An 11,370-nucleotide genomic window follows, 5' to 3' on the forward strand; every position below is an offset into this window, starting at 1 on the left:
TGTTAAATCAATTTCTCGCTCACCCGCGATTTCAACTAACTCGGCCTTACGTGCTCGTTTAATCTCCACTACACTGAGCGTAGGCCTATCCAGCAAATTCTTATCCATGTTTAGATATGACGCACTTATTATTAATTAATTTTCTAGTGAACAACGTTGCTACTTCTAGTAAATTTGTAAAAATAATTTATAAAGCCCCCATTTACAAACAATACTTTTTTAAATATGCATGTCCCGTTTCAGATCCGGGACGAGCGCCCCAATTTTCCACTCCTGTCACGGGGATTCTATAATACCCGTAACTGAATGAAACAGGATTGTCCAAATATCTCTCCTAACTGTATATCTATTAGATCTCTCTGTAACGGGCGGTTATACCCTAATGTGGCTCGTCTAGGTATGATCAGAGATAAGATCTTATATAAAGTATATATTATTATAGCACGTTTAGTTCTCTAGAAAACACAACAAAAACACAATACACTTTGGAATCTGTATTAACCTACGCTGACAAATGTACTGCCGCAGTAGTTAATTAATAACAACAATAATAACAACCCAGAACTGATCACTTAATTAGTTAATCTCTAGGTGTCTAGTTTACACAATATGCTAATCACTTCACCGTGACACAACACCCACACGTGTGATAATTGAGAAACGCTAACACACACACGTGTGATAATGGAGAAACGCTTCCAGGAGAACTTAATTAATAAAGGAATTACAACTCCATTCCTAACTGGTTAATTTTTAATTAACCCTTACTACTCGTTCAGTAACGTGTGATAATTGAGAAACGCTGCCAGGGGAACTTAATTAATAAAGGAATTACAACTCTATTCCTAACTGGTTAATTTTTAATTAACCCTAACTACTCATTCAATAACCTTGTAATACAGACTTAATACTGGTACCTATCACAATAAAGACAATAACCTACAGTTTACCTAGGTCCTCTAGGATGACTGGTTAAGCTTTTTATAATTATTTAGGACAGTGAGCCTACAGATTACTGCGTCAGATGACCGGCAGCACCGTCTAAATAATATTGGTATAATACAGTATTAAAATATTTAAAGTCACATCAATCACATCAAGGTTATACACAGAGCAGAAAATATATATTTACCAAAGTCCCGTCTGAACTAATATAGATCGTTCAGTGGACGACGACCGTTCCCCTGGATACTTCCAAATGTTTCTCCTCGATATATCTAAATCCTAGCTATTTATTCAAAACTCTCAAAGACAGCGAATATCGCCTGGGGGCACAACGCGGTACCTCACTTATGATCTGATATTTCCACCTCTCCCAGAGTCGGTATATTTTTCTCTGATCGTCAGACTGGCTGTCGCCATTCCGCGAGCAATCCCCTGGTCATAAACAGCACTAGCGGAGTTATTACGTAACTACTGGCCATATGGCCTCCACACCTACGCTAGGTGTGTAGTAGGATGCACGGTCGCGCGAAGGTATTACGTAACAAAGTGCCCATCTGGGCTAAGTGCATTTGGAACTGCACACGGCCTTCTAAAACAATTAATATCGCCACAGGCGAAAAGAAATTAAGAGCATGTACCGTCACACTTATCTTTTCTCCTCATTTTCACATTTACTATGTAGTCGTATAGTTTATCTAAATAAAACTACAACATTCCAAGGTGGCATCGGAGATTGAAATCTGCAAACAGAATAAATGCATCAGTGTGTTGTTTGCATTGTCATATCTCAAGAACTTGGAGTGGGCGTAGCTGATGTAAGATTTGTACAGTTTAGGAGCGAGATCTAGCTCAGTCGGTAGAGCGTTCGCCTGAGATGCATGTGTCGTAGGATCGAATCCCTTCTGTGGAACCATTCTTCGATTTTTTTTCCCCATCCCAATCTGAGCCCCACATATGATATATCAAATCCCATGGTATGTACTGTCCTGTCTGTGGCAAAGTGCATATAAAAGATCCATCGCCGCTAATGAACAAATTATGCGGGTGTTTTCCAAGTCTATTTGTCAGAATTACCAAATGTTTGACATCCAATAGCCGATATATAATGAATACGTCAATGTGCTCTAGTGGTGTCGTTAAACAAAACAAAACAACTTTCTATGCAGAGCTGAGAATTGGATGAACGTTTGCTGGTTGGTGATCGACAAAAAAAGAGAGATTAAATGTGCTTTGTCCTTTGGGAAATTTAAATTAGTTATTTGTTTCAAATATTCACCGCTAATAAACTAATTTATAGTATGTAGCATATTTGACATTAAAAAAGGCAATAAAGAGTAAACAGTTTTGCCCTGCAAAGGCAAAAAATAGTAAGCGATAAGTTAACGATTTCAGAACATTATTTTTTGTGACTTTTATCCATCCAGTAAAGGCTTTATTTAACAATATCAATAATATATTTATGCTTGTGTTGTGGCACAACGGCGTTGGAGGAATATATACAATGGACAATAAATACATTACTTGCAATATAAAGATATAGTTTGCATATACGTATACTTATATATTCATAAGAATACAGATATACGGGTAGCCCGAGTACTGTGCTGTTCGAGAGCTAGCAGACGCGTGTACGGTTATTAACGCTCTCTCAGTCAAGAGGTTATTCTATACCGAAAACATTGATCATTTTCGATAACAAATAGTTCACTTATTCAACACTAACACATACACACATTACAGGACGAAACCCGTCAGCACCTACATATTTAACCGGGGTATTATTGAAATAGGTAGTGTCGGGTTTCTTCACGTAGTGTGCGTATTAGTGGTTACTATGTCAAATATTTGTTTTTTGGCGAATTCGAAAATGATCAATGCATGTAAAGGTATTTAGCGTGAAACTTAGAATTTGTGTTGTATTAGAACGGGAATGGTCTACCGTGTGGTAGTCAGCCATTCCACGTTTTCGCTATAGAGTAACCTTTGACTGAGAGAGCGTTCATAACTACAAATGTCCTAGCTCTCGAACAGCACAGTACTCGGGCTAATATACGGGTAACCAAGTACATATAATGTCAATAATATGGCCATTCTTTTTGGTTTTCGGGCTGGCCCTGGGTTAGCGACCTTTTGAAACATAATGTTGAATAAATTTGTTTCTCTCAAGCTTAATGTTTCAGGAAGATATGCATCTGCTATCTAGCTAGGTCCTATATTATGCTGATGTTTATTTAAGAATGCCACAATTTATTAAATATACCCAATTAAACGTACTTCCAGTCTTTTACCTTAGCTACTGCCGACTACGTCTAGTGGATCGCCACTCTGATGCTGGTTGAGTAAATTTATCACTTTTGGGATTAATAAAAACACCCATCCCCCGCAACACCGACAGGCCTGTCGTCTACGACCATTTTACAGTATAATACTATTAATGGAAAAATGTAGCAGGTTTCCTCTCTAAGACTGTATGTCAAAATTACCAAATGTTTGACATCGAATAGCCGATGATTAATTAATCAATGTGCTCTAGTGGTGTCGTTAAACAAATGTTTTTAAAAATTATTATTAATATATGTAACAAATAAGTAATCAGGGCGAGAATGCAAATTGATATTAGACAGAAAGGCGCATTATTGTGACAGTTTTCAGTTTGTACCGATGTTCTGTAGCCCAGGGTTCATATTACGTGTGATCAATGGCGTAGCCAGCATGAGGCAGATGAGGAATTCCCCCAGATTTAGTTTATTTTTCCCATGACACTGATATTTATTTTACAGGTCTGGGTTTTCCTCGGCGTTTTTTTCTCTTCGACTACGCCCCAGGTGATGGCAGTTCTGAAACATTTGGTCAAGGAAAGTTCTGGAAAATGACAACTGTCTGGTAAATTATAATTTACTCCCATGCATGCAAAATAAAGCAAGACGAGATTTGCATGAATGCGTTTTAATATCGTTAGGTTATGTTGGTGATAATAAAACAACTGAATGAAAAAACATCAACATATTTTAAAAGACATGGAAACTGCTTTCTAAAAGTCATGGCAGTCAAGACTATTTTTATGTCTGGTCACTTTCCACGCTCATGGGCTGATGGGTGCATTATACCATTGCACAAAAAGGGTAGCATTAATGATGTTAATAATTATAGAGGCATTACCCTACTAAGCTGTCTGGGCAAGTTATTTACGAAAATCCTCAACAGCCGCCTCACAGATTGGGCTGAAACTTATCATGTTTATATTGAAGGACAGTCTGGTTTTCGTTCAGGTATGGGCACTGTTGACAATATTTTTGTTTTACACTCATTAATTACTCATTTTGTTAATAATAATAACAAATTATTTTGTGTTTTTGTAGATTTTTCAAAGGCGTTTGATTATGTTGTAAGAGATAATCTTTGGTATAAACTGATACAGATAGGAATTCGCGGATAACAATCTAATTAAAATTAGTTCCACTATTACATGTGGATCTAACACCAGCCAGTTGGAGCTCGTGTCCACCAATCAAAACCTTACTTGCAGAATCCTGCCAGTGATTTAAAAATAATTTGAAAACATTCCGAATTATCCTGAGGGTATACAATATGTTTCATGTGAATTACGAATGCCTTATTTAGATCGGTAGAACTAATTTTAATCGGATTGCTAACAACACTGCGTAGTCCCCAATGTCCAGGTAACATTTCGTCTGTAAATAATAATTTAAATATTGACCAATCACACTTCGCCTTTTATAACGTTATTTGGGAGCATACAAATTCTAAAAATATCGGGCGAGTATATTTTAGTTGCCGCAGTACAGTGAACCATACCAATGCGTACGGGGTGGGTTATCAGTTTTCAATTTTACATTAAAAATTATTTATTTATTTATAAAAAAACCCCAAAAAACTAAATCAGTCTTCAGTTTTATAAAATAAAACATGTTTAAGGCATTCGTAATTCACACGAAACATGTCGTATACCCTCAGGATAATTCGGAATGTTTTCAAATTATGTTTAAATCACTGGCAGGATTCTACAAGTAAGGTTTTGATTGGTGGACATGAGCTCCAACTGGCTGGTGTTAGATCCACATGTAATAGTGGAGCTAATTTTAATTAGATTGTCGCGGATAAATCCTAAATATAATAAGATCGATGTATAACTGTACTAAATCGTTTGTTAGAACATGCAACACTCATTCAGAACCTTTTGTTTGTAACATCGGTGTTAGACACGGCGAAATTTATCAGTTTTGGGATTAATTAAAAAAAAAAAACCCATCCCACGCAACATCGACAGGCCTGTCGTCTACGACCATTTTACACTATTATACTATTAACTACCATACACACATACACACACACACACACACACACACACACATACACACACACATACACACATACACACACACACATACACATACATACACACACACACACACACACACAATACGATTCCACAGATAACGAGGGTGGAAGATTGGATTTTAATTTGTGGAAAAACAATGCAAGACATGTTTGCTGTTTACGGAGTATACAACCAAACAAAAACGATACTAACCAGGAAGTGGGACTCAAGGAAACCATGATTTAAAAAAAAGAAGAAAAAAAAAACCATTAACAAAAAAAGTTTACTCGAGTACTTTGAGAAAATGGTGTGATCATTTATGTTACAGTTTAAGTCTTGGTTAAACAGGTTTCCTCCAAATTACCGGTTCCCAGTTAACGTTGGAAAAATAGATCTACTGGTTCCAAAGTAAACCCCGTACTGGAGTGTTTCTTCCAAATGTTAAACTCGATGTGGAGTTTCATCCACAGAGTAAGCATCACTCAACAGTAAGTTGTATAGTTGTGTCTGTACAGAACATTCGTTGCTACATAATGCATATACTATATATTCTAATATACGGTTGACTCAGCTATAACGAGCACTCGTTATAACAATCACCTGTAAACAGCACTATGTACTATTACCCCGAAATTAATATCTTTAAGCTTTTAAATATGTCATCAATAGGACAGAATATCCCTTTTCCAGCCAGCAACTTCGTAAGTGCCTAGTAGCAAGTACCCATACTTTCTTTCTTTTAACTTTATTAACATGCCTATATCCAAACGAGGTTCAGGCACGTCCATCCCACGCCCGGTATCTGGCCTCGCCAGGGGCCGGACGTCGGACAAAAAGTATCGCTACAAAAACGCTGCAACATTAAAAGGAGGCAACTGCTATTTAGTAGTATTCCAAATTAGTTTGTTCATCTTGTCTAGTTTAAATCCCCGACACCTCCCGACATGAAATGCAGCTTAATGAATATCATACCAAATGAAACGAAACTTTAGCTTTTATAAAAATAATACTTGTATGAGACTGTGGATGCTGCCACGTCCAAGAAACTAAACGAAGATTGCAATTAGTGCCTGAACCATTTCTGGATATAGGTACATTAATACAGTTTAAAAAAAAGAGAAAAAAAAGGTGCAGATTCTTCTAATACGACCATTCCTTGAGGGTTTGGGGTGTTGTTGTTTGTTTTAAAATAGTGTTACATTTAATTGCATCATCAAGTGAATTCAGTGCTAGCTAGTTATGTTTATGATTTGTTTTTGTTTTCAAATATTGGGTTTTATTCTAAGTTATCTACCGTGCTTATGAGGAAATCTAAGAACCTTATACATTTTATAAGGCAAGTTCTTTGGGAGATAGAATATTCCTTTATAATAATTGTATACTGTTCCATTCCATACCATACCCCTCCTCAAAAAAGAAAGAAAAGAAAGAAGTTTTATGTCATGCGTCTATACATATGCTTTTAGACAGTTCAGTCTAACGAGCATCTCGAAATATTTATATACATTTACTGCCGTCCATAGGATTTATAATGTTTTAATGTGTTGGAGTACCGGTACATGGGCAACTGATCAACTGATTCTGGGAACGACTCCAAATAATATTGTAGCCAGGATTTGTTTTAAATTTTAATTTTCTTTAATGTTTTATTATTTTTTTTTTTTATTTTTTTCATAGACAAGGATATCAATTTTATCATAATATATCAGTGTTTCTGCCAGAAAGAAATGTTTGGGTATGGCGCTATGGAACTGAATGCAACCAGTCAACAGGGGGTATGGTGGGCCTTCCCCAGAAAAAAAAATGGGTTACATTTAGGGTTAGGGTTATGAAATCATACAATAATGATAAGAGTAATTAATTTTGTCAAAAAGTTAATTTAAAAAAATAAAATTCACCAAACAAATCTGGATATGGCGCCATACCCATTTTACCCTCTGGCAGAAACCCTGTATACCTATTTATATACCTACATCTAATAGGAACGCTTACTTTTACAACAATGTCAGACGACACAGCTACCTAAAATGATTTTGCAAGTTTTTCAGATTACTGATAGTTTGAATTTAATTGAACACGATGATAGAAGGAAGGAAATATTTTAATTAACGATGCACTCAACATATTTTATTTCTGCCTACAGTTATATGGCGTAGGACATATGGTTAAGGACCACATACATATTCAGAGGACACACGCTGTCGCCACTTCATGGGCTACTCTTTTGGATTAGCAGCAAGGGATCTTTTATAAGCACCATTTAGCGGTTTCCTCACTTAACACTATAAGTCAAAATTACCAAATGTTTGATATTCAATAGCCGATGATTAATAAATCAATGTGCTCTAGTGGTGTTGCTAAACAAAAAACCCCAATCATTTTATAACTGAGGCATGTTCAGGAAGGCAAAAGATTGCGGACGCTCGTTAGACAGGTTTTTACACCAAACCTCAAACGAATTTGATATGACAGAAGACAATGGTATCAGTCAAATTGTTCGCGAACGCTCGGCCTCCTGAACACGTCACTGGTATATCAAAGGGCATTTTATGTACTATCTATCCTACGTTTGTAAAATGCCTATAAAATATATTTTACTTGGAATTATGACCGAGAAATGTGGTGCGAGATAATATGGTACCAACCATGAATCCCAAAATGGCTATCATTTCCGTACTGAATTGGATTGTTAACTGAGTATGGTCCATTTTGTCTACTTAGTCTGGCCTCCCATCCCCTCTCACCCACTTAGTCAGTGGAGTTCAAAATACGACTGGCATTCATCAAACTTATTGTCATTCCATTTCTTTCTGAATCAAAAAGTGCTAACCTTTCCGTTCCGAACCCCCCGGGGCAATACAAATAATGACAGCACAATTTTTATTTTTTATTATTTTTTTTATTTTGAATGCTCGATCTAAATTATGCGTCTAAATAAAGTACTTTTTAAAAAATAAATTGCCATATAATTACTATTTGAAACAAGATCTTCTAAAATTACCCCCCCCCCCCCCCCATTACAATTTAAAATAAAAAATTGGCACATTACAGGGGCGTAAGTACGTGTACGCAATGTACTCATTTGAGTACAAAATGTTTCTGCTTATACGCAATTTAGCTATTTCAGTACACGTTTTTTTCAACAATCGCACTAAATTCTCAACGTTACGTATTAACGCTCTTCTAGGAATCCCCAACCTCATTCAAAGCTTGGGTTTGCTCATCTTCATAAATCAAGGCTAATATTCGTTCCTCGTATTCAGCCTTGATAAATGTCGTCAAGAAATCGTGCCACAAAATGCTTAAATTTCATTGGATGTGCTGAGATCTGATTGCAACGAATCGCAACGCTCCTTATAGATTCCCTTGTTATGTAAACTCCATGTTGGCGGGCGAACACTAATATTGCTTTCAAGATTGTCACATGTTACCGATGCTGTGAATGGTCAGCGATGTCATCGTGTAAGGGACATAATCGGTGTTACAAAGTTTCTTCCAATAGAGGGCGCTAGTAGTGGATATCAGTAATCTTGACTACATGTATCAAGGCTGAATACGAGGAACGAATATTAGCCTTGATTTATGAAGATGGGGTTTCCTAAAGATATGACAGTCATAATGACGTCATACGAATTTGACCAATACAAGCGTTTGTAAGAAAATAAGTTTTACAGATTGAAATTACTAGTGACAGAATGGCACGATTTTGAGTGGTTTCGCTATTTTCTTGAGTACACATTTCAAAAGTCTAGTTACGCCCCTGCATTAAATTAAATACCTCCCTGTCCGAAGTCAAGGCAGTGGCCATGTCATAGCCTAGACTGGGCTTGGGATGGACGGAGATGTGTAGAGTACAAAAGGCCAAGGCGATTCAAGTATCCACCTGCTGTTAATATTGCCAGATTGCCGGATGAGAGATAACGTGTGCGGAACGGGAGCGGATGAAAAAAAACCCCGGATAAATGTGTTCGAGGCTTTACACGTGCTAAACGTGTAATGTATTATTTCCGATTTAGCAATCGACAATTTTCTTTGTATTCCGCCCTGAGACGTATCCACATTTTTTTTATATTGGAGAAATGGACACGTAAGTTAATACACGAATCCGGACAAGACAACCAAGCCAAATTGGCTTCGATTCCAGCATGACTTGGGACCATGAATTTGGTCTTGTTAGACAAGAGAGATCGCCGGAATTCTCGGCTGCAACATGTCCCCCCCCCCCCCCCCCCACCACCACCAACCTCAAAGAAAGAAAGAAAGAAATGTTTTATTTAACGAAGCACTCAACACATTTTATTTACGGTTATATGGCGTCAGACATATGGTTAAGGGCCACACATATTTTGAGAGGAAACCCGCTGTCGCCACTACATGGGCTACTCTTTCCGATTAGCAGCAAGGGATCTTTTATTTGCGCTTCCCACAGGCAGGATAGCACAAACCATGGCCTTTTTTGAATCAGTTATGGATCACTGGTCGGTGCAAGTGGTTTACACCTACCCATTGAGACTTGCGGAGCACTCACTCAGGGTTTGGAGTCGGTATCTGGATTAAAAATCCCATGCCTCGACTGGGATCCGAACCCAGTACCTACCAGCCTGTAGACCTATGGCCTAACCACGACGCCACCGAGGCCGGTAGCGGTAGAAAAGAAACTTAGTTTCAGAGATGAGCCCTACGATAGACGATGAAATAATTTGCTGTCCATGTAACAACGACAACAGTGATAAAAAAAAACTGGGAGACTATCGGACTCCCAACTAAGAAGATAAATAAGAAAAATTCCAATTCCACAGCATAAACACTTCTATAAGAATCGCTGTGCATTGGTTCCACAATTCTCCTTAAATGGTGGTTGTAATTATAACTAGCCTAGATAATAAATAAATAAAATCGATATTCAAAAGTAACTTAAAATAATACTTTTTTTTTAATAGAAAAAAAAAATCTCTACAACACCCGGTGTTCCCAGGCGGTCACCCATCCAAGTAGTAACCGGGCCCGACGTTGATTAACTTGTAAATGTCATCAATCTTGTGTTTTAAATTATCCAACACATCAATAGAAACTCTGCATTCCTTCTTGTACCTCACACCCAGAACGGGACTTTTCTCTCCACCGTTAAACGAAGTGAACATCACAAAAGTCAGATTTCTTTTTAAATTAAAAACTGACAGTACACAACTTTTCATATCAAAACGAACTCAAGTCACTCACATTTCAACAGACGAACCCCCCCCCCACCCCCCCCCCCCCCCCCCCCCCCCCACCCCCCCCCCCCCCCCCCCCCCCCCCCCCCCCCCCCCCCCCCCCCCACCCCCCCCCCCCCACACACACACAACAAAACACATCACCAAATAAAAAACACGAAAATTACAAGAGCACTCTGAAACAATCTTATCACCACAAATACACAACCGGTCACCCATCCAAGTACTAACCGGGCCCGACGTTGCTTAACTTCGGTGATCGGACGAGAACCGGTGCTTTCAACGTGGTATGGCCGTAGACAACAACTGATGTAAAATAGAGGTATACGTATGTAATTTTCAGGAAGTCAACATGCAGCATTCGTTTTTGTTTTCTGTGTAGTGAGACGGACAGGTAAAATGGCATTGGTAGGGCCAGGCACACGTTCATAAATTTTAGCGCGGGGATGGGGTGGCTTGGGGCGGAGTGGGATGAGGTCTTAGTCTGCACTAAGGTCTCACTATACGGTTCACTTCCGGGTGAAAGGTCATTCATCACGGTCTACTATAGTTCCTAATTGTAACACATGTTGCAGTGTACATGTTCACTGTTGGTACTTAATTGGTAATTAAAGGGACCAGTTATTTAAGATACCATGTCCTCTGGCTGCATTTTGTACAATAGGTCTTGAAATATTATGCATTTACCTTTACACACATGAGTATCAAGAAGAGCAGGAGCCTGCAGTGATCCGGTTCCTCTGCCATGCAGAAAAACACACAGTACAGTCACAGTGGGCCATATAGCAAACACTGAGACGAAAGTAATGTCAATTATGGAGCAAAAATAAATAAATGTATAAAAAAATACCTTTTAAATAGTATATGTCATTA

At 38.1% G+C, this 11,370-nt stretch overlaps 1 pseudogene; it reads right to left on the reverse strand.

The window, feature by feature from the left end:
• Positions 1-10,680: 10,680 nt before the first annotated feature.
• Positions 10,681-10,798, reverse strand: LOC121376602 (annotated as a pseudogene).
• Positions 10,799-11,370: the final 572 nt, after the last annotated feature.

This window comes from Gigantopelta aegis, chromosome 6, assembly GCF_016097555.1.
Source record: "Gigantopelta aegis isolate Gae_Host chromosome 6, Gae_host_genome, whole genome shotgun sequence".
NCBI lineage: Eukaryota > Metazoa > Mollusca > Gastropoda > Neomphalida > Peltospiridae > Gigantopelta > Gigantopelta aegis.